Genomic DNA, 26,574 nt, shown 5'->3' with positions numbered 1-26,574 from the left:
ATTGTAAAATATAGGCCAGGTATAGTGGCTCACACCTATAATCTCAGCACTTTGGGAGGCCATGGCCACAGGACTGCTGGAGTGGAGTTGGAGGTTGCAGTGAGCTATGATTGCACCACTACACTCCAGCCTGGGCAACAGAACGAGACCCTGTCTCAAACAAAAAAAAAATTAAAAATATTGTGTCCCGGCCAGGCACGGTGGCTCACGCCTGTAATCCTAGCACTTTGGGAGGCTGAGGCGGGCAGATCACGAGGTCAGGAGTTTGAGACCAGCCTGACCAAAATGGTGAAACTCGTCTTTACTAAAAATACAAACATTAGCCAGGTATGGTGGCACACGCCTGTAATCCCAGCTACTCAGGAGGCTGAGGCAGGAGAATCACTTGAACCCAGGAGGCGGAGGTTGCAGTGAGCGGAGATCACGCCACTGCACTCCAGCCTAGGTGACAGAGGGAGACTCCTTCTCAAGAAAAAAAAAGAAAATATTGTGTCCCAAGAAATTTATTTATTAAACAATGGTGTTTTGGGTTTTTGTTGTTGTGGTGGTGGTTTTTTTTTTTTTTTTTTTTTGAGACAGAGTCTTGCTCTGTCACCCAGGCTGGAGAGCAGTGGTGCAATCTCAGCTCACTGCAACCTCCAGCTCCTAGTTTCAAGCAATTCTTGTACTTCAGCCTCCAGAGTAGCTGGGACTACAGGCACCCACCGCCATAACTGCTATTTTTTTTTTTTTTTTTGTATTTTTAGTAGAGATGGGGTTTTGCCATGTTGGCCAGGCTGGTCTCAAACACCTGACCTCCAGTGATCCACCTGCCTCCCCAAAGTGCTGGGATTACAGGTGTGAACCACTGCGCTGGCCAACAATGGTGCTTTGAAGGCAAGTGGTGTTAGGTCTATAGATGGCGGTTAATAGAGATTGTAAGCTCTACTGATAAGTTTTGGGTTCTGATAAGCCCAACTCATCTAATGGATGGAGACACCTTCTCTGTTAGAGGGACTTCTCTGATAATCTCTCTTGTCAGCACTGCTCCAGGCTTGCCAGGTTGTTGCCACTGGAAACATAGAATTGGCTGGTGAAGAAGGTTGGGGTGGGATATTGGAGTTGTGAGTTGCCTTTGGAGTGTAGCTCTGAGGTTTGGAATGAATTCATTAATTAGTCTTATAAATGGCCTGTTTATCCATGGGCACATTCTATTTTTAACCTTCAGCCCAGTGTGAAATGATTTTGGAACATTTATCCAGGAATAGCTTTAAGAGCTTTGCTATAAGGAGACTGCCTGTGGCTTGGCGGTGGTTCGGCCTGGAGACCAGCACTGTCTAGAATACTTCTGAGCTCCTTCTGAATGAGTATTTGACTACATGGATCGAAACAAGCCAGCTCAGTGGCTCCTATGCAGGGATGGAGATGATCCAGGCTGGACCAATCAGCTGGGAACTAAGGGGAAAGGAAAGGTTGGTATCCAGGAAAACAACTTGGAAGCAGGTAGGGAGATGTAACTTCATGAAACCAGCCAGAGATTTCAGCTCTTAGCCCATGCTGGCATTGAATAGGTGTGAGGGAGAGACTATGTATGAGAAGCGACATCTCAATTTAATCTCTCCAGGGCAAGGTTTCCTGAATTGTGTTGTGCCAAACATTAGAGTTTCTCAAGCTATTAAGACTGTTCCAAGATCAAGTAAGCTTGACAAACTCTCTATATGATGTTCCTGTTTGGAAATCAAAATTCTTCTGAATAGAAATCTAATTACTTTGCTTAACTGACCATTTACTTCACTAAGTTGACCAAGAAAATACCTTTAGCTCTTAGTTAGCCTGCATACCAAGAAGATGTATGGATGTTCGATGGGTGACTCATCCTGTAATCTTGTGTTTTACTTCTCCTTGTCTCTAGATGAGTCTGGTGATAATAGGAGCATGGACTATTGATATGGTTTGGCTCTGTGTCCCCATCCAAATCTCATCTTGAATTGTTATCCCCATGTGTCGAAGGAGGGGCCTGGTGGGAAGTGATTGGATCACAGGGCAGATTTCCCCCTTGCTGTTCTCGTAATGGTGAGTGAGACCACTCACTCACAAGATTTCACAAGATCTGGTGGTTTTAAAGTGTGGTACTTCCCCCTTTGCCCACGCTCTCTCTCCTGCCACCATGTAAGATGTGCTTTCCTTCTCCTTCATCTTCCACCACAACTGTAAGTTTCCTGAGGCTTCCCCAGTCATGTGGAACTGTGAGTCAATTAAACCTCATTTTCTTTTTAAATAACCCAGTCTCAGTTCTTTATAGCAGTGTGAAAATGGACTAATACAGCTATGTTACATTTTTGCAAGAGCCAAATACATTAACGGTGGCAGTCACTGTTCTCTCTTTGCCCTTTCATGTTTTTTTTTTTTTTTAAATTTATTTTTATTATTATACTTTAAGTTCTAGGGTACATGTGCACAACGTGCAGGTTTGTTACATATGTATACATGTGCCATGTTGGTGTGCTGCACCCATTAACTCATCATTTAACATTAGGTATATCTCCTAACGCTATCCCTCCCCCCTCCCCCTCCCCCACAACAGGCCCCGGTGTGTGATGGCCCCCTTCCTGTGTCCAGGTGTTCTCATTGTTCAATTCCCACCTATGAGTGAGAACATGCGATGTTTGGTTTTTTTTGTCCTTGTGATAGTTGGCTGAGAATGATGGTTTTCAGCTTCATCCATTAAATAAGATCCAATGAATCTTATTTATAGTGTTTGTTTTTCTAAAACAACGATTACTGATTAATTTTTTATTAGTTGGGGAATTTCAAATTAATGATATTGTGATGCTTCTGTCAACTGATAGATGTTCCACTTTTGTCACTAAATATTCAGTACTGTGGCAGGGCATGTTAGTTTAAGGTGCTTTGAGAAGCAGATGCGAAGTAAGCACTAAAAGTGTAATGACTTATCAGGAGGAAACACCTGTGTGAGGGAAAACAGAAGGCTCTGAATAAAGCCGGGAGAACCATCAGACCACAAAGCAAGTCTGATCCTGTGTGAAGAAGGGAAGGAAAGGAGGAAGGGAGGGTGAAAATGTTCAGCACAGTTGTTTGGGTGTCTTTGAGGCAAAGTTGTTTGTTAGGGGAGCTCCATGTCTCCCAGGAACAGGCCTACCTTAGTATTTCTGTTGCATGGAGTTGTTGGCTATAGCAAGCCCATAGGAAGTATGACCTTGGCCATAGCCTTGAAGTCATGAAGGATTTCAGAGCACAGCAGCTGGGGTCCTTATGGTTAAGTAAGCTCCCTATATGAAGATCTGTGAGGTATAACTGATGCCTGAGTTGTCTTCACCAATGGGTGACTCTTCTAGTGGAGCAGGCTTGCTAGAATACTATTCGCAGGAGGGACTAAAGAGCCTCTTAAGGAAGAACTCATCAAAGGAAGGGATGGTCCGGCCCAACGAGCCAGGCACAGACACACTCGTGATGGGGGAGCAGTTCTGAGTAGGGCTTCCTACCTAGCTCTCAGCTCCGCCTCCTGGCCCAGTCCCAGGGAGGAACGAGGAGACCAGAAAGCCACAAGTAACAAACAAAAGAGCTGATTAATCTAAAATTCCTGGAAGACACAAGCAGCACCATTTTCATATTCTTCTTCTTTTTTTTGAGATGGAGTCTCACTCTGTCATTCAGGCCATAGCACAGTGGCGCAATCTCAGCTCACTGCAACCTCCACCTCCCAGGTTTAAGCAATGCTCCTGCCTCAGCCTCCTGAGTAGAATACCTGGAACTACAGGTGTGCACCACCATGCCTGGCTGATTTTTGTATTTTTAGTAGAGACAGGGTTTCGCCATGTTGGCCAGGCTGGTCTCGAACTCCTGACCTCAGGTGATCTGCCCGCGTCTGCCTCCCAAACTGCTGGGATTATAGGTGTGAGCCACCATGACTGGCCTCATATTCTTTCTAATAGAGACAACACAAAAAGAGAGAGAAAGGTGCTGTATTCTTCCTACCTGTGTCCCAGAATCCTGAACAGCCGCCGGTGTGCAGGGCCTGGTGGGAAGTGACGTTGCTGCAGAAGCTGCAGTGCTGACGAGGAGGGCAGCATCCCTCAGAGAGAAGGTAGAGGGAGTCTGTGAGAGAGACGGCAAGGGGGCTGGGGGGTGGGGGAATTGGTGCAGTTCGGGGTGGTGTGGTAACTGCCTCATAACAGGACTTCTTGATGGGCGACATGTGATATTCCCTCTCAGAGATAATTGTGGCTGGAGGGCGAGAGTTCTGAGGGCCAGTGGGGTAAATGCTTTTATTTAGAATTAAAATCAGTTTAGGGTATTGCTCAAGGACTCTGTATTATCAGGTTGGGCGAAGTTATGTCACAATAACAAACCAAACACAGTGGTTAAAACAACAAAGGCTTATTTCTGGTTCACATTACTTCCATGGTGGGTTGGCTAAGGGCTTTGTTCCACTTCATTCCCTTCTTCACATCAGGACCCAGTCCAATAGAGCAGTCACTTTCTGGAACATTGCTGGTGACCTGGCAGAGGGGAAAGAGAAAGAACATGAGGAAGCAGAATTCGACTGTAAAACTTTTGCCTGGAAGTGACACATGTTACACATCATTGGCCCTAACAAGTTACATGGTGGCACCTGAGTTGAGTGGGGTGGGTAGTTTAGTCCCCCTGTAGGGTGCGGCAGAGAACATTGGTAAAGAGTAGTAAGGTCTACTCCAGCCCCTCCTTTGTGGGCTCCACCTCAGCTTCCGGGCATTGACAGGAGGAGGTGAAAGAGGGAAGTGGTGCATGCTCAGCCCTCTAACCATGTGGTGTCCTTAGCTTCCTCAGGACACCACAGAGAGTCCCTACCAGCCAGGAGGCTCTCACCAGATGCGCCCCCTTGACCTTGGACCTCCCAGCTTCAAAAACTGTCATACAAGACACTCTGTCTTGCTCTCTTGAATTGCCTGCTCTGGTGGAAGCCAGCCAGCTTCTGCCGTGTCATGAGAACACTCATGCAGCCCTGGGAAGAGTCCACGTGGTGAGGAACTGAGGCCTCCTGCCAACAGCCAAGTGAAAGCACCATCCTGGAAGAGGACCCTCCAGCCCTCATTAAGTCTGTCAAGCCTTGAGATGAATGAACCAACACTATGAGTGTAACTTCACGAGAGGCTCTGAGCCAGAACCACTCAGCTAAGTCACAGTAACTGTGAAATAATCATGTATTACTCTTTTAGGCCAGCAAGTTTTGAGAGAATTTATTATGTGGTAATAGATAACTAATACAGTTGTGCTTGTTATGTTTGGTACTCAATCATTTTTACCACCACCACATCAGCACACTGTAGTAGAAAACAAATTGTATGCATTAAACCGTTTCTTTTTCCCTGATGAATTAGGCTGGCTGTCAAGGGGAAAAGTGACCATCAGAGATTTTTAAATGATCTGAATGATTCCATTAAACATCACTTATTAGTCTGCTAGGACTGCCATAACAAAATAGCACATACTGGGTGGCTTAAACAACAGAACTTCATGTTCTCACAATTCTGGAAGCTGCAAGTTCAAGATCAAGGCATCAGCAGGGTTGGTTTCTTCTGTGGCCCTGGTTTGCAGATGGCCATCTTGCTATGTTCTTACATGATCTTTCCTCTGTGTGTGTCTGTGTCCTAATCTCCAGTACACCAGCCATATTGGATTAGGGCCTACCCATATGACCTCATTTTACCTTAATTGCCCCTTTAAAGGCCATATCTATAAATCTATAAATACAGTAACATTCTGAGATTACTGGGGGCTAGGACTTCAACACGTAAATTTTTGGGGCCACAATTTAGCCAAGAACACAGCACAACCACATTTCCTTCTCTCCCTCCCTTCCTTTCTCCCTTTCTTTCTCTTTTCTTTTTTCTTTTCCTTTCCTTTCTTTTCTTTTTCCTCTTTTCTTTTCTCTTTCTTTCCTGCTGTCTTTCTTTCTCTTTCTTTCTTTCTCTCTCTTTCCCTCCCTCCCTTCGTTCCTCTCTTCTCTCTCTCTCTCTCTCTCTCTCTTTCTTTCTGAAGGAGTTTTGCTCTTGTTGCCCAGGCTGGAGTGCAATGGCACGATCTTGGCTCGCTGCAACCTTTGCCTCCCAGGTTCTAGTGATTCTCTTGCCTCAGCCTCCATAGTAGCTGGGACTACAGGTGTGCACCACCACATTTGGTTAATTTTTTTGTATTTTTAGTAGAGGCGGGGTTTCACCATGTAGGTCAGGCTGGTCTCGAACTCCTGACCTCAAGTGATCCACCTACCTTGTCTCCCAAAGTGCTGAGATTACAGGTGTGAGCCACTGCTTCCAGCCTATCATTTCATGCAGAGCATTCAACTGGAAAAACCCAGTAATATATCTTATATTATAGACTGTCCTAATTGTTCACCTAAAGGTCTGAACACCTTTTTTATTTAATCATATTAAACCAGGTTCTCTTTAGAAGACTAAAAAAAAGAAGAAGGCAGTTCTACCAAATTGTTTCAGGCATCTCTCTCCTCTTCTGCTATATGAGTATAATCATGCTAAGCTTATTTCTACTTTAAGGACATTACACTAGCTGTTCCTTCTTTCTAGGGAACTTTTCTCCCAGATATTTGCAAGACTAGCCTTCTCCTGTCACGTAGATGTCAGCTTTCAAATCCCGTCCTCAGAAGTGTCTTTCCTGTTTCTAATCTGCAGTGGCCTTGTCCCCCCACTCCCAGCTCTCTTGTTTCACCATCTTCTGTTTTGTTTGTGGCACCATGTCTATCAGAAAACATATTCTATCTGATAATTCTGGTTTACTGTTTATGTATTTATTGTCTGTGTTCCTTCACTAGAACACAAGTTTCGTATTTATCACTCTAGACTTTTATTGTCAACCATGTTCACAGGCTTTAGTGATAGGGTAGGTGGATTGGAGACGGGGAAGGAAAAGGGGAGGGGAACAAAAACCAAAACTGCCTGGACAGGGTAGATGCCAAGAACACCTGGGGCATGGAATTAGGAAAAGGAGGTTTGTAAGTTTGTAGAGGAAACACTTCTGAAGGGCCACAAGATGTGTGACAATAAGAGGGGAAAAGAACAACACTTTTAAAGAAGTGCTATTGGGTGTGTTTATGTTCCTTGAGAGATTCAGGAAAAGATGAAAGTACTCTTTAATTATTTTGATTGCAGTAATGTGTATATATGACCGTGATGCCCTATGTAAAAAGTAGCCTGGATTTCACAGTCCAAGAGGTAGTCCTTGTTAGAACACCGTCCTCTGCTGAAATTCTGGTTTTGTGTATCAGTCTCCATAAAGGTAGTCCCTAGAATAATACAGAATTACTTTTGGGTCTCTATAACTAAGGATTCTGGAACAGCCCCTCACTCTGCTGCCAGTGGGGCTAGACAGTACTTAGCACATAATGAGAACTGAAGAAATGTTATCTCCTAGGGAGACTGCAGTGTTCATGAGCCAGGCAGAAGGAAGATGGTATAGATGGTGCTGGGGAGGCAAACTGAGGCTCTCCCCCAATCGTAGGTCAATGGGGGAAATACTGGGGGGGGAAAGAGAGGGAGGGAGGGAGAGGGAGAGGGGGAGAGAGAGAGAGAGAGAGAGAGAGAGAGAGAGAGAGAGAGAGAGAGAGAGAGGTGGCTCTTATTTGAATAATTTAAAGTATTATTATTGGACTTGATCTTTTGGGAGAATACAGTGAGAAGAGAACATTCTAGAAATGACTGCTTGTTGAAATAGGGGCAGAAAGACCTGCTACTACTCATTCCCCAGCCTTTTAACTTGTAAAGAGTCAGGGGTTACTATGCTGCCCTATGCATCGTAAGCGTACCCAGGGCATTTTGGTAGTTAAGTGTCAAGTAAACTGTCTGAAGGTCCGCAAATGGGATATTTAGAATGCCTGACTGAACAGATAGACCTCTGCCCAAGAGCCTGATGATGAGTAAGCAGCCACTTTGGCAGATGGCCAGGGCAAAGGGTTCCAAGAGTACCCCTGATGAGAATGTCTCATCATTTGAGATTTAAGATTAAAACTCTAAGGACTCAAACTTCTTGGTGCACCTGTTTGCATCCCTGGTTGGGACAGGCCTAGAGGAGAGGGGGTCTGTCTAACCCACTTAAGTCCCAGCCACCTTTCCAAGTTGTCTTGACCAAGGACAGCACACGCATTCCTGATATGTTCACTTGTGGACCACCTTGGTGTAAGGAAATCAGGACTGGGGGGACAAACTCGGATATAGCTTTCAAGATATGATCAGGCATGAAAATAGCATGAAAATGAAAGTAACATGTTGAATACGTGAAAGAAAATTTTATTTTAAATTCTTTTTGAATAATAGCACATTCTCAAGAAATTCCTAGAATTAAGTATTTTTGTCAATTATTTAGTAAGTGCCTAATTTGCTCTTGCTAGGGAAGAAAATTACATGATTGTTCCTAAATTATTAAACAATATTTTCATGGCATTGACAGAGCAAGTAGCAAGGCATTGACCAGTCACCCTGCTATAGGAAAACTCTTGGGCAGCTCTGTTTTATCTTGCTAGGTGAAATTGAAGAGAAAAAGTAATTAACTCCCATGAGCTACATCTGCAAACTCTGATGGAAAGTCACACTTAAAGTTCACTGTCTTTTATAAGACTAAGTAGAAAAGCTCACAAACTAATTCTTTTAAAAAATGCCTTAAATGAACTTCAAATCTGAAATCTTATTATCATCCAGAGTTTCACTGGTCTAGCTTTGGAGAGGAAATGTAGTTTGGGGGTGAGATTTACTCAAGCTTTTCTTTATGGAATTTCATAATCCAGCCAATCTTCTTTTCTTGCTTTTGTAATTCATCTGTATATCTCTTTCAACACTTAGAACAGTGAATGAGTGAATGGACTTTTTCTTAAGGTTGACTTCTTGCTACATCCGTAAAGATGACTCTGGGGAGAAAAGAAAGGGAGAAATTGGAGTGAAAGATAAATCCTAAAAATAGCTGTCTTTTGATTCAATGAATTGGGTTTAGACTGCTGTATGCTTCGTCCAGTTGCTCTTCTCTGGGCCAGGGACCTGCAATGATCGAGGAATGGGGAGATATCATATTTTGGGAGAACTTTTAATCACAAACTCAAAAGTGAATTTCATCCTTCTTGGTATTGAGGGGCTGCCAGAAATTAACTTTTTCTTTCTTTCTCTTTCTTTCTTTCTTTCTTTCTTTCTTTCTTTCTTTCTTTCTTTCTTTCTTTCTTTCTCTCTCTCTCTCTTTCTTTCTGTCTGTCTCTCTCCTTCCTTCCTTCCTTTCCTTCTTTCTTTCCTTCCTTCATTTCTTTTCTTTTCTTTTCACTTCCTTTCTTTCTTTCTTTCCCTCTCTCTCTCTCTCTTTCATTTTTGAGACAGAGTCTTACTCTGTTGCTGAGGCTGGAATGCAGTGGCACAATCTTGGCTCACTGCAACCTCCACCTCCCACGTTCAAGCGATTCTCGTGCCTCAGCCTCCTGAGTAGCTGAGACTACAGGCGCCCATGACCATGCCTGGCTAATTTTTGTATTTTTAGTAGATGGGGTTTTACCATGTTGATCAGGCTGGTCTTGAACTCCTGACCTCAAGTGATCCACTCACCTCGGACTCCCAAAGTGCTGAGATTACTGGTGTGAGCCACCACACCTGGCCCAGAAACATTATTTAGATACAGTTTATAAAATGAAAGAACATTTATTAGGAAAAAGATGATTCTTTTATGGGCCACCTACTCAGTGCCCTTAATGTACTAGGTACTCATGTCATGGATTTTTCACATCAACCCTTTGAATGATGATTATTTCATCCCCAGTTGATGAGGAATTTGGTACTTCAAGAGGTCAAATAACTCATTCCAACTTTCACAGGAAGGGCAGAGAATGGCAGCTGGGATCTGGACCCATTTATCTTTAACATCAAACCATGCCATGCTCACTTAGAAGTGCCTGGTAACAGAAGTGGTCACTCCATTGGAGTTGCTCACACTATAGTTGGAAAGACAAGGAGTAGGCACATGGAGAAGGGTCCAGAGTGCAGGGGGAGGGTTAAGATGCATTGAGCACCTGTTATGAAGCAGTGCTAAAGACCATCTTTGGAAAAAGCCCTCTCTCTCAGATGGCTAATGGGCCAGTAAGTTAAGCTGAGCAAGTTTAAGTAATTTTTCCAAGGGTCTCCCAATCAGATCTTGATTCAGGTTCAGTCTGATGTCAAATCTTATGTCTCCTGAGATGCTTCATGCTTCAACTTACAGCAAAGACCTCCAAAAAATATTGTCAAGGAACAATGTTTGTCTGTGTGACTGGTAAGTGCTGTTGAGATGGAAAGAAGGGAAAGGACATTCAGTCAAGTTAATTAGGAAAAGTAGAACTGTGTGAGCCAAAGTGGAGGTGGGAGCGATATAGCAGGGGTTGAACTGAGCTCTGATGCCAACGGCATGGCTATCCTTTCCATAGCCGAGAAAGCATCTCAGAAGGAGAGGGAGAGAGAGAGAGAGAGAAAGTGTGTGTGTGTGTGTGTATATAGTGATATGTGCACCTAGAGTGGACTCTGTGGCAGCTCGCCTCACAGCTCTCTAGTGGCCTCCATGACCCCCAGCCTTTTGAGTGTGACCGGGAAGCCAGAGGACAAAGAAAAGGTGGCAGGAGAGCAGGTTCTCCTCATGGAGCTCTGGGCTGTCTGCAATTCTGCCTGTGCTCACCCTCTAGGGGTTACATCTCTTTAACCGCTCACTAAACAATGCTAAGGACAAAACATTCCAGACCAGAAAATGGCTCACCTGGTGGATTATGGCTGCCTTACTAGGCTTTACTGCCTCCCTATGGATTCTGTTATGTGGGCAGAAGTTGGTCATTCAAAAGATTGAATACAAGTGATTCAAATAAGTCAGTGATTTTTCAGAGGGTACATATGGATATTACTTAAGAGTGGGCAAGACCTTTCTCTAGAAACCATCTTTTCATCTTCTAGTCCTAAAACTTCCACATTTTCACTGTATAGTTTGGTGAGAAGAATAACCAAGAGCTCTACGCTTTCAGAATGTTTAAGGAGACTCTTTTTTTTTCTCAGACAGAGTTTTGCTCTGTCACCCAGGCTGGAGTGCAATGGCGCAATCTTGGCTCACTGCAACCTCTGCCTCCCAGGTTCAAGTGATTCTCCTGCCTCAGCCTCCCAAGTAGCTGGGATTACAGGTGCCTGCCATCATGCACAGCTAATTTTTGTATTTTAGTAGAGACAGGAGTTCACCATGTTGGCCAGGCTGGTCTTGAACTCCTGATCTCAGGTGATCCACCCACGTCAGCCTCCAAAAGTGCTGCTATAACAGGTGTGAGCCACTGAACCCAGCCTAAGGAGACTATTTTGAATTAGTTGCAGCTGCATCTCAAATATCTTCTTTCCCTTTCAACAGAGTTTCAAGGCTGGTTTGGTTCAGGTTTATCTGAGTATAAACAAAGGATATGCATAGTCACTGTTATTTAAGCTCTGCCATGAAACATTATTCGTCAATCAAACATTGTGGCATCAAGTTGCCTTAGAGTTGAAAAGGTCAGAGGGGACCTAATCATCATTTTCAGTAATCATTTTACCGTTCACACGTTTGGAGATACCACAGCACTTACTTCAAATGCTTCTTCCTCAACGCATAAATTACCACATCCCCAACTTGTGTGTACACACACACACACACACGTGTGTGTGTTCTTCAACATGTCTGCAAAAGAGAATACCAGGAGTTCTGAGAACATGATCTGAAAATCTTTCCAGTTGTCTATGATTTAGGAAAGTCTTGTACTTTGTAGAAGATCCTAAAATTCTGAGCTCATGGAAGACTTGGCCAAAGGAGCCAAGTTTCTGGATTTCTTATCTGGCATTCCAGTCCCTATGTTCTGCTGTGCAAAGGCTGGGTGTGTTTCTAGTGTATGAGATTGTGATGTTCAAAATAGAAATAAGAGAGAGAGATTTTCAGCAACTGAGCATTAATATTTAAGATCCTTGTGGGAAAGGGGAAATATTATGGTGTAGTCAATTATAATGCCAACTTCTTCAATCTCTATTTACTTGGGAAAGGTTTCAGAGATGTGGTCTTAATTCCAGTTGAAACTGATCTTTTCATGTTTAGAGGGGACTGGATATTGACAGTTTTCTTTCCATTTGTTCAGAAGTTTTATTTTTGGCTTATGATAATCCTAGCATATCAGTAACCATGCAAAAGAATAAACACGATTATTATGTGTTACTAGAACATATTGGTGTTTAATGTGACTTCGATACTTTCTTCTTCCCATTTACAAGCAACTGTGAGAAAACCTTCTGATAGAACTGTTTAGTCATTTACTTTATTTATTTCATTTCACAATAATTCACACATTTTTAAAGAGTGAAGATTCATGCTACTGTAATTGCACCCTGGGGCCACTAATTTGGGTGCCTAAAGGCTCAGGCTGGTCTGGCAAATTGAAGTCTTGAAATTACATGCCTTATGTTGGCTGATATGCCATCTTTGGGTGTTGGCATCTGTTTTCTTCTGTAAGGTTCGTTTTCCCCCCTGAACATGGAATATTGTCAACACAGACTATAGTCCAGAGGGCCAACTGTTAAGCTGGGATAACAAGGAGTTCTCTGGAGTACCAGTGCCTCTGCAGTAATGCTGAAGCTTTTCTTTTTTAAATGCTGGTTTTGAGACAATCTCCTGCCATCTTCATTTACTCCGAGTGAAGGATTCTAATGAAGTCACCATGAGTAATGAGGCTCAGTCCCATGAGTCCTCCCCTGAGGGGACTGTTTCGGCCACCTGGTTGTTAGCTGTGTGATTTCTGTCTTTGTCTTTGGTATTTGCAGGGAAAGGGCTCTGAGAAGGAGGTGAGCTTCACCTTGGCAAATTCTCTCCCAGCGAAATGAATACAAACAGCTGATGTCGTGACCCCCCTCTGGTTCCACACATTCAGCATGTTTGACACTGTTAGCAGCCATGGTGCAGGCCCAGAGGACATCAGCAAGTAGATTAAAATGCCCTTTTCTCCCAGGAGATGAGGCCTGTGTCTCAGTGGGCAGAGGCAGGGACAGCCAGGGAAGCTTTGATGGAGATGCTGCAGAACTCGCCTTTCAGGGTGTGTCTGTGGGTATATGAATTATTAATATGTTAAGTGGGTTTCGTCTTCCTTTAATTTCCCCCTCCCAAATTCCAAAGAGCAAACAAGGAATTTGTGCTCACTTGCAAAAAGGCCAGATAACTTGGTGTTGGAAAACAACTTCTTTTTCTTCTGTTAGTTTTTGCAATGATGAGCTTATTGAGGAGACTGGAGGAGGAGAAACAGGAGAGAGACATGTGTGTCTTTTAGAGCAGTTGGTGGGTGTGTGGAAGTGGAGAGGAGAGAGAAGTCTGAATCTAGGTGCCAGAACTCCAAGGTTGACAAGGTTTTCTGTGCCTGAGTAAAATAGTAGGACCACGTGCCTTCAAGAGACTGCAGGCTTGGACCACGAGGCCATCAGTGGTGACTGGAATAGATAGAAGAAGAGAAGGTGTGTGGCCGGGTGCGGTGGCTCATGCCTGTAATCCCAGCACTTTGGGAGGCCGAGGCAGGTAGATTGCTTGAGGTCAGGAGTTCGAGACCAGCCTGGCCAACATGGTGAAACCCCATGTCTACTAAAAACACAAAAATTAGCCGGGAATGGTGATGTGTGCCTTTGGTCCCAGCTACTCAGGAGACTGAGGTAGGAGAATCGCTTGAACCCAGGAGGTGGAGGTTGCAGTGAGCTGAGATTGTGCTACTGCCCTCCAGCCTGGGTGACAGAGGGAGACTCTGTCTCAAAAAATAAATAAATAAAATGAATAAATAATTAAATTATGAGAAGGGTGAAGGGTGTCCCTGAACCATTTGTTCTGTCAAAGCTCCTGGGGCCTTTTCATCATTGTGGGGAGGAAGAAACACTCCTAATGATGACTGATAGCTTCAGAATCAGATTGAGTTTGATTTAAAGGAGATAAAGAGAGTGACTTTTACATGTGTTAAAGTCTGTGGAATCACATTCATCCCTGCTGCCCATCTCACTGCACAAGGAGAGGCCCTGAAGACCTGTGACATTAGCCCAACTGAAGAGCTGGAACTTGCTTCTTCCAAAAAGTTTTTAGTTGACGAAGCCTAACAGACAAGGAATGTGAGGAGTGTTACTTTATATATGACAAAGAAATTGCATTGTCATTAATATTGCAGGTCACTGCTTTGAGGGGGAAAATCCTTGTTTTATTTTAAGATTCTTAGTAGGGTTGATTCTGAGGCATAGAAAACTCAGGAGAGTTGGGCCTTCCAGACAAATGCATTTGCCTTGATGAAACACATTTGCAATAGCTCTCCAACAATGGCCTAGAGACTACTCACAATTCACATTGGACTTTAAAAAAATATATTTTTTATCCTGTTTTGAAAATGGACCAGGTTTGGGGCACTAATTCACACAGCTACCACACCCACTCTTTCTGCCCAGAGAGTGAAGAGAAAGAATGGGTCAATCAGCTGACATATTTCCATCCAATTTCAAGGATAGAATGTGTTCATTTTCTGACTAATGGCATGTCATTTTGCAGAAGCCTTTGGTCGCGAATTAATCCTGGAATCAAAACAGATTTTCCGGGGAGCAATCTTCCATCAAGTATTGATTTTTTTACACTCATGGAGTCTGTACTCCCTAATTTAACCTGACAATGATTCTGCACAATGGCCTGGGAGCACCTTGGCAGCTTGCTGAAGGAACTTTTACTGTCTTTTCTTTCCGCGAAGTAGAAGGGAAAAAAACAGCCTGGCTAGCTCAGTCAGTCACTGGGGGGCATTTATGACTTGATACTTTACTTTTGGTGATTTGGAATGGGCAGAAAGCTGCCTCCTAACTTTTAAAGCAGTGCTGGGAGGGAAAGCTTCGCTTTGCTGAGATTCTGTTCAAAGGAACATTTTTAAAGAACTGCCAATATTAAACAAATCTGTAATATATTGTTCAGTTATGGCCAATGTTTTCAAGTGATGCCATCTTGCTGTACTCACCAAACATGAGAAAATGGGGAAGCGTTTTCTAAAGAGAGGCTTTTGCCTTTGAATTTCAATAAATGTTGTTCTTTTTCTTGTTTCTGTTTTCTCAGAGACACTTTTGGATCCATTCTGATTCTTGTGAACCCAATAAGCATTCTTAAGCTGTGCTGGATATGACAAAGCCCCTACTTCAAGGAACGTAGGGTTAGGAAAGTATGGATAAAACAAGCACATTCCATCTATGACAGAACATAAATAATGGAAAACATGGGCATGAGCCAGTGGGGTGGTGAGAACTGGGAGCATTTCCTAATTTCCCTTGCAAGCAGGTTGGGACCATGTGACCAGCTTTGGCCAATTGACGAACTATGAATGGAAGACATAGGAGTCATTTTTAGGTGGAAGCAGTTGTCCTTTCATCTGCTGTCTTCCCCTGCCACAGTGACTAGATGGAGGACAACCTTGTTCTCTGAAGTCCAAACTGGACTTTGCGTAAGCTAAACAAATTTTCGTGCTGCAAAACTCCTAAGAAGGCTGTGTGTGGTGGCCCATGTCTGTAATCCCAGCAGTTTGGGAGGCTGAGGTGGGTAGATCACCTGGGGTCAGGAGAAACCCTGTCTCTACTAAACCTGTCTCTACTAAAAATACAATAATTAGCTGGGCGCGGTAGCGGGCATCTGTAATCCCAGCTACTGAGGAGGCTGAGGCAGGAGAATCGCTTGAACCCGGGAAGCGGCGGTTGTAGTGAGCCGAAATCGCGCCATTGCACTCCAGCCTGGGTGACATGAGCAAAACTCAGTCTCAAAACAAAAAACAAAAAGCGAAAAAGAACTCCTAAGAAATCTAGGCCTGCTTAATATCACAGCATTGGTTAGCCAAACTAATACAGATGGGTAGGATTACATAATGAGGAGTGACGCCAAAATCCAGAGAGATGTAATTAAGAAGGCTCATTCACAGACAAGAATTTTGATGAACCCAGGAGCACTGAGCTCATAAAAAGTAGTGCTTAAGCAACTCATGAAACCAGTGGCGGGTTTTAACTGAAGTTGAATTATCTCATACTGAGATATTGTTTGGAAACAGGGCATGTACATTTATTACTGATGGAAAACAGAATCAATACTCTGGCTGAATAATGCATTAAGCAGTCTGAGTGAGTCCCTGAGTCATGGGCACCCTAACAGATTAGCTTGGTTTAGAGATCGTATCCTCTGGGTTCTGAATCTTCAACCATTAGGTTGAAGAATAAAATTACTATTAATGCATTAATTTAGTAGGCACTTGGAGAGACAGGAGAAGTGGGAGTAGAATTTTGGCCCTTGAAGAACTTGTGGGCGGGGAAGGAAGATTGCAAGCACTGTACAGAGTGAGGAAAGAAGGCAACTGAGGAGTGATCAGTTTGGGCAGTGGCAGGTCAGAGGAGGCTTTCTGAGACCTGAGAGCTGGGTCCCAGAGGAAGCAAGAGACTGGTAAAGAGGAGGTAGACAGGTCATCCCACTGAAGTGAGCAAAGGGCTGAATGGTCTGAGTTGCTGATGAAGAAAACTCATGAAGAGTTTCTGTAAAAGCATTCCCAAATGTCCTCATCAAAGGGAAGGGAGTAGATCTAAGGGAGGGAAGAGTGGCAAACTCCCCCAACATTTTCCTTTATTAGTCGTTCCGTGTTGACCAAGGGCTCTTATGAAACATGACATGTGGTTGGCCATGGCTATGCTGCACTCTGAAGAGTGGCCATCCTGCCCTTTAGATTTGAGCCTTTTTTCTTCCTCTGCATTGGTCATGCATCAGGCTGTTATTGTCGAGGACAATCACAAAATTACTCCATTAGGCCAACTACACATCTTAACCAAGCCAAAAAGATGGCCTTACCAACAAACTGGGTTGCTGTCTGGTGCTGTGACCCCATGAGCATTAGTTTCTTCATATGTAAAGTGAGAATTAAATTAAATGAGATAATTTTTATAATACAATTAGTATTTAATTGGCCTTTGGTAGATTCTTAATCATCAGTAACATTATTATTACCAATCTATGGTTTTTATCACTAAATCAGAATGCATTTGTGATTATATAAAAAGCTCTTTTGGTGGATGCTAAAAAATGAAAACTGACTTTGTTTTAAACTATTTCAGATCATGTTTATTTGCCCTGTTTGAAATCCAAAGCTCCAAATGGTTGAGGACAAAGTCATTGCTAATATTGAGATTGTTTTTTAACAATTCACTTTCATTTTTTTCTTTGCTTTCTTCTATCATCAAAATAAAGAAGTTATCCACATTTTCCACAAATGAGCAATGAATATACAAGTTTATGTTTAATAATATTTTGGAAATCACAGATTTTCAAAAATGGGCAAAACACATCAATTATTGTTTTGAAAATTCTTGGAAATCTTCATCTTCCTGTCTTAGTGCCTTCAGGGTGGGAGACTGTTTGGCTTTTTCACCTGTACGGGAAAGCTGCAATTACTATGCCTGATTCTCTTGTTTTCTAAAATTTCAGTTTAATAGCAAAATGTTTAATTAAAAACAGATCAAATGTCATTTGAACAAGTGAACAGTATAGAATGAGTTTTGAGAAAGTTAAACTATAAGTTGTAACTAATGGCTATATAAAATCCCTTGTGTTTCAGGGAGGAAAACAGCACACACCAGGGCCTGTTGTGGCAGGCAAAGGGAGGAAGGGCATTAGGACAAATACCTAATGCATGTGGGGCTTAAAACCTAGATGACGGGTTGATAGGTGCAGCAAACCACCATGGCACATGTATAGCTATGTAACAAACCTGTACGCTCTGCACATGTATCCCAGAACTGAAAGTAAAATGAAAAAAAATATATATATTTTGTGTGTGTGTGTGTGTTTTTTGGAGATGGAGTCTTGCTCTGTCACCCAGGCTGGAGTTCAGTGGTGCAATCTCGGCTTACTGCAAGCTCCGCCACCCGGGTTCAAGCCGTTCTCCTGCCTCAGCCTCCTGAGTAGCTGGGAGCCTGGCTAATTTTTTGTATTTTTAGTAGAGATGGAGTTTCACCATGTTAGCCAGGATGGTCTTGATCTCTTGACCTTGTGATCCACCCGCCTCGGCCTCCCAAAGTGCTGAGATTACAGGCATGAGAATAATTTTTTTTTAAAAAGGAGGAACTGTTAGGAAAAGAAAATCCCTTGTGTTTGAAACAGTGATTGAAATAGCGTATTTCAACAGCTTTATGCAGGATATTCATTCTAGAATGAACTCTTTTTTTCTTTACAAATTAAAGAAAACTTCTGTTCAGTTGAAAGAGTGCCACCTTTTTTCTTTTTTTCCATCAAAGTGCATCTGTACATTAGTGAAGTGCTTTAATGATCTTCACTGTGCACGATTACAAAGTGCTCTATTATATGCAAGTACCATGGAGGTAAATAGCAGGTTTCATGATTGTAAATTTCAAACTTTCTCCCTTTAAAAAACATATCAGTGATTCTACTGCACATCAAGATATTTAGATTTGAGTGAAACCACTTTCTGATTCTCAAAAGATAGTAACATTTTGTTATATTTGTGATTTGAGCTACTTTTGGAACCACTCTTCAAAACAGCTAGAGCAGCTAATTATTCCTCTGAGCCTACGGGGTGGGAGAAGTTTGCAGGGAGATAAACACAGGTTATTATTATTTTATTTCTTTTCCCCTGACTACCAGGTATGAGTGATTGCCAGAGAACACACATGATATGTCATCTTCATTGCCCATGCATATCTACATTTTTGGAAACGCTAGAAGTTTCTGAAAGCTCAAAATTTGGAGAAGTTTTGCTCTGGGTTTCAAGTGGATTAGAGACCTTACACCAGTGATTCTGGGATTAGAGGCCCATGTTCTTGGATGACAAGCATTTTAGGAATGAAGAATATACAGTGAACACCATATGGCCTTTAGCAGAGAGATTCAGGTCATGAACTCTAATCAGACAGGCATGGCTTTAATTTCTACCTCTGATATTTTCTTGGGTAAGTTATTTAAGCTTTCTAAACTTTATTTTCCTCATCTTTATAATGGAGGTAATAAGATCTCCTTCATGGGGTTGTTGTGAAAATTAAATACGTACAAATGCATGTGTATACATACACACATAATTTTTTTGGTGATATTAGTTCAGTTCCTGGCAGGAAGCTTAATAAGTGGCAGTTATTATTCTTATTAAAGCTAAATAGCTTTGCTCAAATGTCTATAGTGGCCCAGATAAAATAGTGTTATACTCAAATAGAATATAAAAATCCAAACAAAAAAATATGATTGCCTAAGGTGTAATCCTCAGTTAAAGCGAAATGGAGGAAAAACAACACTTCAGATCCTCTTGGTCAGGTTCCTTCTGTAGGCCTAATAAAATGTGAGCTGATTTGTCTTTCCTATCTGGGCATTTAGGAAAAAGATCTGACTCTAGAAGAGTTTTCTTAATTTTTTTTTTCTTTCCAAACACCTGCATCGAATACTGCTCATTGGTCGTTGATAGAATCTAATTGTATTTAGATTGCTGAATAAAAACCAGGTAGAAAAAAATGACATTCTGGATGAAAGCATAGGATCCGTTGGATTGTTTCAATGAGTTTCATCTATTGTCAGAGGAATAAGTGAAGGGTTCTAGCTGCAGTTGTGAGACTGTAAAAATCATTTAAAGCACGTCAACATGTTAGAATTGATTTGCATAGCTTAGAGAAGGGGAAAAAAGGAAGAATTAAAGCTTAGTATTGTATTGTGACTTGGCTATTTTTTTATGGTCTGAAAATAAGATGCAGAGTTTTTTTGTTTTTGAGGTCTATTTCGTTCACCTTTTTCTAAAAGACGCACCCATGCTCACTAAGTGGTAGGCAATGATCATTTGAGATGAGATGTAAATTCTCATGTAAAAAACTGTGTAGCCCCACAATAGTAAATAACATTTGAGGAAATTTTGCAGATGTCTTTATTGAAACAAAGAGAGATGGGAATCCAGAAAATACACTTAAAGAAAACAAAACAGAAAATACAATATCAGCAGATCTGGTTTTCATTCTATCAATGTGCACAAAGACCTGTAGTAATTACACAGTAAAACATTTGCCATTGGCACGCCCCTAAGATGTTTGCATCTGAATTTGGGACTTTTGGATCCTGTCTTATCAAATAAAATTTCCTAACAAAATCTGGTTGACTTGAGTGAAACGTCTGCTATACAATGGAAAAGCAAGAATCTCAAATGTTAGAAAGAAATCATCTTTGTGGATTTAATTGCCATTGACAGAAAAAGGCCATTGGGCTGGAAAGATAATCACCATTCAGTCAGAAAGCATTATGTAGTTTGAAATTAAGGAAAAAAATTCTATTACGTTAAAACAGCTGGAAAACGAAATCTAATAAAGAAAATATTTAATTTAAATGATTTACTTTATTTCATTTTATCTTTTTGGTCAGTGAACTTTTTCACTGCAAATGTGACATGTATGACTAAATATCACATGTCTGGACCAGGTAGAAGCTGATATTTACTGATAAATGTCAATCTTGGGAGAAAAACATAACAGATCTGCTGCTTTTAAGTTTATTGCCTTTCCATACCAATCTAAGTTTTTTTTTTTGATGTGACATAAGAGGAACTCTAGTTCATCTTACCTATACGCCGGGGAAAGTTATTCTCTGGGAGGGCATTTTGATGCAACAGTCCACTGGCAAAGATATTCATACGAGATTACAATGGGTGGCACCACTTCTTCCTTCCTGAGTTAGACTTCGGCCTCCTCCCAAACTAAAGCTGCCATGGTGGCTTGGTTTTGTGTTTGTGAAGCCTGCTGTTTCTTCCATTTTCTTTGTTCCTTCTTCTTCCTTCACTAACTTTTCAAAGCCCAGCCCACCGCCCCTTGGCAGACCGTTCCCTCCCAACCCTCAACCCTTATGCTGGAGGACTGTGGCAAGTAAGATTTTTCCTGGTGGGTATATGATTTTAAAATATTGTGAAGTATTGATGTAGACATAGTCCAGATCTGAGTGAGCTTTTCTTCCTTCCCAAGAGTCTGGGGTTCTGCACTGAAGACCAGGCTGTATCTCTTGTATTCATATTCATAGAACTAAATGAAGTCCCTGGGTGAATATTATTTTAGCTATTGTCTTACTCTGTTTGTGCTGCTATAATCAAATACCAGAGACTAGGTCATTCATAAATAATAGAAATGTATTTCTCACAGTTCTGAAGACTGAGAAGTCCAAGATCAAGGCACCAGCAAATTTGGAGGCTGGTAAGGGCTGCTTTCTGCTTCCAAGACAGCGCCTTGGATGGTGAAGGGGGCAAATGCTTCCTTGCACCTCTTTTATAAGGTCACTAGTCTCATTCACAAGAACTCTGCCCTCATGATTTAATTATCTCCTAAAGGCTTTACCTCTTAATACTGTCACATTGGTAATAAAGTTTCAACACATGAATTTAGGGGGACATTCAGATTGTTGCAGCTATGAAAGCTATTATTCTTAAATTTCTTTTCTGTAGGAAACATCAAGTCATCCTAGTTAGGGGGTTCCTTAATTCCTCTACTTATTCATTCATTTATCCATCTTGCTTTTACTAGGTGCCAGAACTTGTATTTGTCACTGGCAATACAAAGATTACTAAGACATGTCTCCTCCTTTCAAGAAGGAACTATTCTTAACGGATTCAGTGGTGCTATAGAATGAAGTTTAGATTTTCTTTAGAATTTCCCTGAGACCATCTGCCCTGGCCTCAGACATGTTCACTACACTTTACTTCTTCCCATCAGCATTGCCCCTCACTCCCCTGTGGGAGCTCCAGTGTGCTCTTTCTCTCTCTCCTAATGGTCATCACTCCTGTCACAGTGATGCAGGCAAGGATTTAGGCTTAGGTATTTGGAGAGGAGATAAGAAATTGTAGGCCCGTCACAGTGGCTCACCCCTGTAATCCCAGCACTTTGGGAGGCCAAGGCGGGTAGATCACCTGAGGTCAGGAGTTTGAGACCAGCCTGGGCAACATGGTGAAACCCCATCTCCACTAAAAATACAAAAATTAGCTGGGCATGGTGGTGGGTGCCTGTAATCCCACCTACTTGGGAGGCTGAGGCAGGAGAATTTCTTGAACCTGGGATATGGAGATTGCAGTGAGCCGAGATCACACCACTGCACTCCAACCTGGACAACAGAGTGAGACTCTGTCTCAAAAAAAAAAAAAAGAAAGAAAGAAAAGAAATTGTAGAAGCCTACATCTAATGGCCTTTATTTGCTCTGTGAAGTAGGAGGCAAATTCAGTGCAAAGATTAAGAAAAGTAGTAAACTGTAACTGAGGTCACTCTAGCTCAGTATCTCCTTTTTCACTAGGCTCATCAGCCCCTCAAAAAGCCCCACAGGTGTTTCAGGGGTTACTAGAATGTCTTTACATGCTTAGAGACACATGCATACCCCTTTCCGCCTCTGGTGTCAGGGCGTCCATGAAGCCCACTGGGCACCCACCATGGGTTTCTCCCAGTGGCCTGCGTGGGTGGCTGCTGCATGACCAGGTACAGAGGTCACTCCTCTGATGCTATTCAGCTCCTCTGGGCCACAGTCCTTCACACTGCTCCTTCTGGCCTGCAGCCACCTGGCCCCTCTTAGTTTCTGTGTTGGCATGGTCCAATGCTGTGTTACCCAGGCCTTGATGGGCTGCAATATGAAGATAAACTGTTCCTTCAGTTTTTACTCATAGCATCTTTCTCTCTTATATACAGACAAGCACCCAGAGACTGGCTTAGGGATAATAGCCACCTGCTATTCTTGGAATCCCTGAGAATGCTCCAATGATTAAGCCTCTGTTATTAGCTCAACATCGCTGTGCCTTACAAGAATTCTTCTTGAAGGGATCTGCAGATTCCCTCATTCCCCTCACTATGCAGTCTAAACCCCAGCTATGGACACAATTCAAGCCACCATATCAGCAGATTTCGGAGGACCCTTTCTTAATAGCTCTATCAACATTTCCAGACAGATGGGATCATGACAGCAGCAAACTAAGACTTAAGTTAAACTCCATGCTAGGAAAGTTTTAGAATAACTGCTTAGGGGATGGAAAATGTACCAGACTAGAGAAAGTTATAACATTGCTAAACTCCACTCATTTCTCCTTAGAGACTGGAGCCCTTCGATTGGAATTGTACCGTCCAGCATCTGTGTGCAATTTGTCCAGCAGTGTTGGGCGGCCCAGGAAGAAAAGAGAGGTTTGAATTGAATCAGGGATGAGGATGAGCAGGGCTGGTAAGGCATAGTAATACAGAATGTGAGGGGATTGAAAAAGTTTCTAACATTGTTGTTGGAATGATTGATTTTGAAGCTCAGCTGGCTGGTGCAGAGAAGGAAGGGGAGGGTGGGGGAGTTGAGAGAGTCATTTGTTTAGCAAGTATTTATTGATCACTGACAATGTGCTGGGCAGGCACAGGCATAGGTTCTGGGAAAACTGTCTTTGAGACGTTTGCAGGCAGGTTGGAGAGGTAGGTAAATCATAGTATAGAGTGCTACCTGCTACAATAGTCTAGGGAGCTGTAGAAGTAGAAAAGAGAAGCATCTGACTTTTCCAAGACTGCTGAAGGAAATGCATCTTGGAAAAGCACCTGAGTTTTCCAAGACTTCTGGAAACAAGCATCTGACTTTTCCAAGACAGCACCTACATGGGGACCTGGGAGGCAAGAAGGAGTTAGCCAGGGGAAGGGGGAAGCAAGTGTGCTCCCAGGCGGAAGGACCGGCTTGGGTAAAGTCTTTGAGGTAAGAGAGAAAGGATGGCAAGGCCAGCTTAGGGTGACTGGAGTGTAGTGGACTGCAGAGGAGCAGGGAAGGAGGGCTGGCCAGGTGGCAAAGGCTATGTCAGGAAGGGCCATGGGGTGTTATAGGATATGTTCACAGTTCTCTACCCAGCTCAGTCCCTGCTGGCCACCACGAAACTGCCTCACCATCAAGGGTAGAGCCCAGAGTCCAAGTTCGTGTCATGTTGACTGTGCTTTGCCAGTCACAGCTGATCAGACCTAAGGATCATGGTCCATAATATTCACATAAGGGCAAAGAAAGCTGTTGCATAGAGGCAGAACTGAATCAGCATGTGCAGAGAGAAGGGGAGGGAGAGATAGGGCCAGGGGAGAGGGAGTGAGAAATGTATGAAGATCCTAACTCCCTTTAGCTCTTGAGCTCTGGGGCATTCCCCTGTGTCCTTGTAATTAATTCTTCCTTTTTGCATCCAATCGAGCTCAAGTGGGTTCTGTTTCTTGCAACCAAAGGAGCTTTGATGAAGCTCACCAGGGAGAGAACACACAATGAGAGCAGAACTCTGTGGAGCAGCAGTGCAGGTAGAGTTGCTTTATGTCTCAAATTGTTAGTCACAGATGTTTCTAGTCTGGGCTGTGGTTTCCTTGGCTGTACTGGTGCCCTCAAAGCTTACTAGGCTTTTTAAAAATCTAGTTCAGGAGTCAGCAAACTACAGCGGGTGTGCCAAATCCAGGCCGACACTTATTTTTGTAAATAAAGTTTTTATTGCAACACAGAGATGTCCATTTCTCACATGTTGATTTATGTCAGTTCCATGTCGCCATACCCATGATTCCTTTCTAGACACATTTCTTAGATTTTCCATAATCCTTTGCATTATTGTGCTTATGCCAGCTCTTTCTCTCTTACTGTAGTTGTCCAGTATCTTGAGCGTGTCAGGTTTAGATGGAAGTGTCAGAATCTACCTCCCACCAAGACCTAAACAGTGAAGAGAAATTCCTCAAAGAGGAAAAATTTCTGAATTGGAGTGTCAAGAAATGACAAATATCCACTACTGAGGGCTGAGGTGGGCTTTTCAGAGCCCTGGAGCTTTGGAAGAGGCATCACGGAGTAGTGGGAGTTAGGAGGTCTGTCTCTTCATGCACACCGTCTTACTAACGGGCTGGGGACCTTCGTGGTCACTCAGCCTTCTGGAGCTTCAGTTTTCCTATCTACAAAATCTAGTGGTTTCTAGAGTTTGAATTTCATTGACCAATAACATTTCAAAGGGAATTTTGGGAATTAACATAGATATCTTGCCAATTTGTTGCTTTAAGTAAAGATATTATTTAAAATAACTACCAACTACTATCACCATCATTTTATGCAATAAAATATATTTTAATACCAAAATTAGGAAGGATATTATCTCAGAATAATAATTAATTCCTTAAATTGAGTTAACTTTTAAGAAAACTTACTATGTTGGCTTTTTTCTTTTTTCTAACTTCATGTGGACCAGTGAAAGACCGTCACTATACCACGGGTGTAGTGGGAACTGTCAGTAATGGTTTTTAAGGTCTTTCCCAAGATCATGATTCTTTGATTTTCTGAAGGCTGGAGAGAGGGCTTTTTGTCTAAGCTTGTTATGACATCGGAAACTTTTTCCTTTTGATCCCTTAGCAAACCTTTTTTGGATGACCTTCGGTGCATGGCAGAAAGTCTACCTTTTAATGTGCATTTAAAAAAACTCTTGAAGGGTAAGAGGAAGCCTTTGGGACAAGGAATGTCCACCTCTTTAAGTTGCTTAATGTTACTGTCGTAGAGGTGCCCAGAGAACTTGGCAGTCAGTGCATTTCTATAAATCTTAAAAATCAATCAACTAATCAATGTGCAGGGAAGGCTGATAGATGTGCCCCCTTAGGGGACTAAATGCCTGGTCCAGGTTGGCCTTTCTCATTATTGAGGAGACATTGATGGCTGGGGATATGCAAAGTTTCATAAAGATAACCTTTGTCTCTCTCTCCTTCCCACACTTTTCAAAATCATACATTTTGAAGGCAGCTGGGATCGAGGGAATTGAATATGCACATTTTGAAGGAAAGAAACCATTGATGTATCTATAAATACTGAGGAATAATAACGGAAGGGAAAGGGACACGTTATTGACTGTGGTTAAAAGTACAGCAAGGGATAATGGGCCTTGTCAGACCCAGGGAAACTTTTCCGCTCTAAGGATCCAACTTCTAACAGTGGGAGTGTGGAGAGGTTTGTAGATAGAGGCCTTTTCTGGGTGTTCAGAGCCAAGCAGATGAAAAATGGAAGGGTTTAGTGCAGTGAGCAGTACCGCCTTCACCAGGGGCTTTCTATGGCCCTAGGGGGTTGTGTTTTTTTCAGCCGTAAGATCTATAATTCTGCTTTTCTTTGTAGATTTTGTGTTGACTCATTTTGATTGCTCCATTTCTTTCCTCTCCTTGCCATCCTATGCCTATGGTTGTCTCTTCTTAAAATTTTGTCTTGCAAGTCCAGTTTGTCTTCCTCTTTGTGTAGATCCTTTTGGTTTGTTGCATACATGCCCATGTTATTTATTCTGATGTTTTTCCTTGAAACTCTCTCTTGCTGGCTTGGACTCTCAGCTATTTGAACACAATAACTACCCTGTGAAAGAGACCTTTCTTTTACTCACTTTCCTACACCAAGTTACCTGTTGATGTTCTTAGAAAAGTTCATGTCTAGGAGCAGTTATTTTGTCTTTGTACATGAAGGATGGTTTGTTGTATGTGGTACATTTTGGGACTGTGAGGTAAAAAGACTGATTCCTAAATGAATATATCAGCATTTACAGACAACAACAACAAAAACCAAAACCAAGCTATC

General features: G+C 42.4%; 1 long non-coding RNA gene across 9 annotated transcripts in view; it reads left to right on the top strand.

Annotated features, from left to right (window-relative positions):
• The window catches only part of LOC134758913 (uncharacterized), a 115,297-nt gene that overhangs the window by 52,277 nt on the left and 36,446 nt on the right, over positions 1 to 26,574 (top strand). Inside the window, exons 8-9 of one of the 9 annotated variants that reach the window (XR_010134654.1) lie at positions 3,933 to 4,084; positions 4,798 to 5,363. The exons of 7 other annotated variants lie outside the window; for them this stretch is intronic. This is a non-coding gene — a long non-coding RNA (uncharacterized lncRNA). Of the gene's footprint in view, positions 1 to 3,932; positions 4,085 to 4,797; positions 5,364 to 15,090; positions 17,804 to 26,574 lie in introns of those variants that run through there. One more of the 9 variants, XR_010134658.1, reaches the window with a different exon arrangement.

Source organism: Gorilla gorilla, chromosome 6 (genome assembly GCF_029281585.2).
Source record: "Gorilla gorilla gorilla isolate KB3781 chromosome 6, NHGRI_mGorGor1-v2.1_pri, whole genome shotgun sequence".
NCBI classification, from domain to species: Eukaryota; Metazoa; Chordata; class Mammalia; order Primates; family Hominidae; genus Gorilla; species Gorilla gorilla.
The sequence above is the reverse complement of the archived record's forward strand: the minus strand, read 5'-3'. Positions and strand labels throughout refer to the sequence as shown.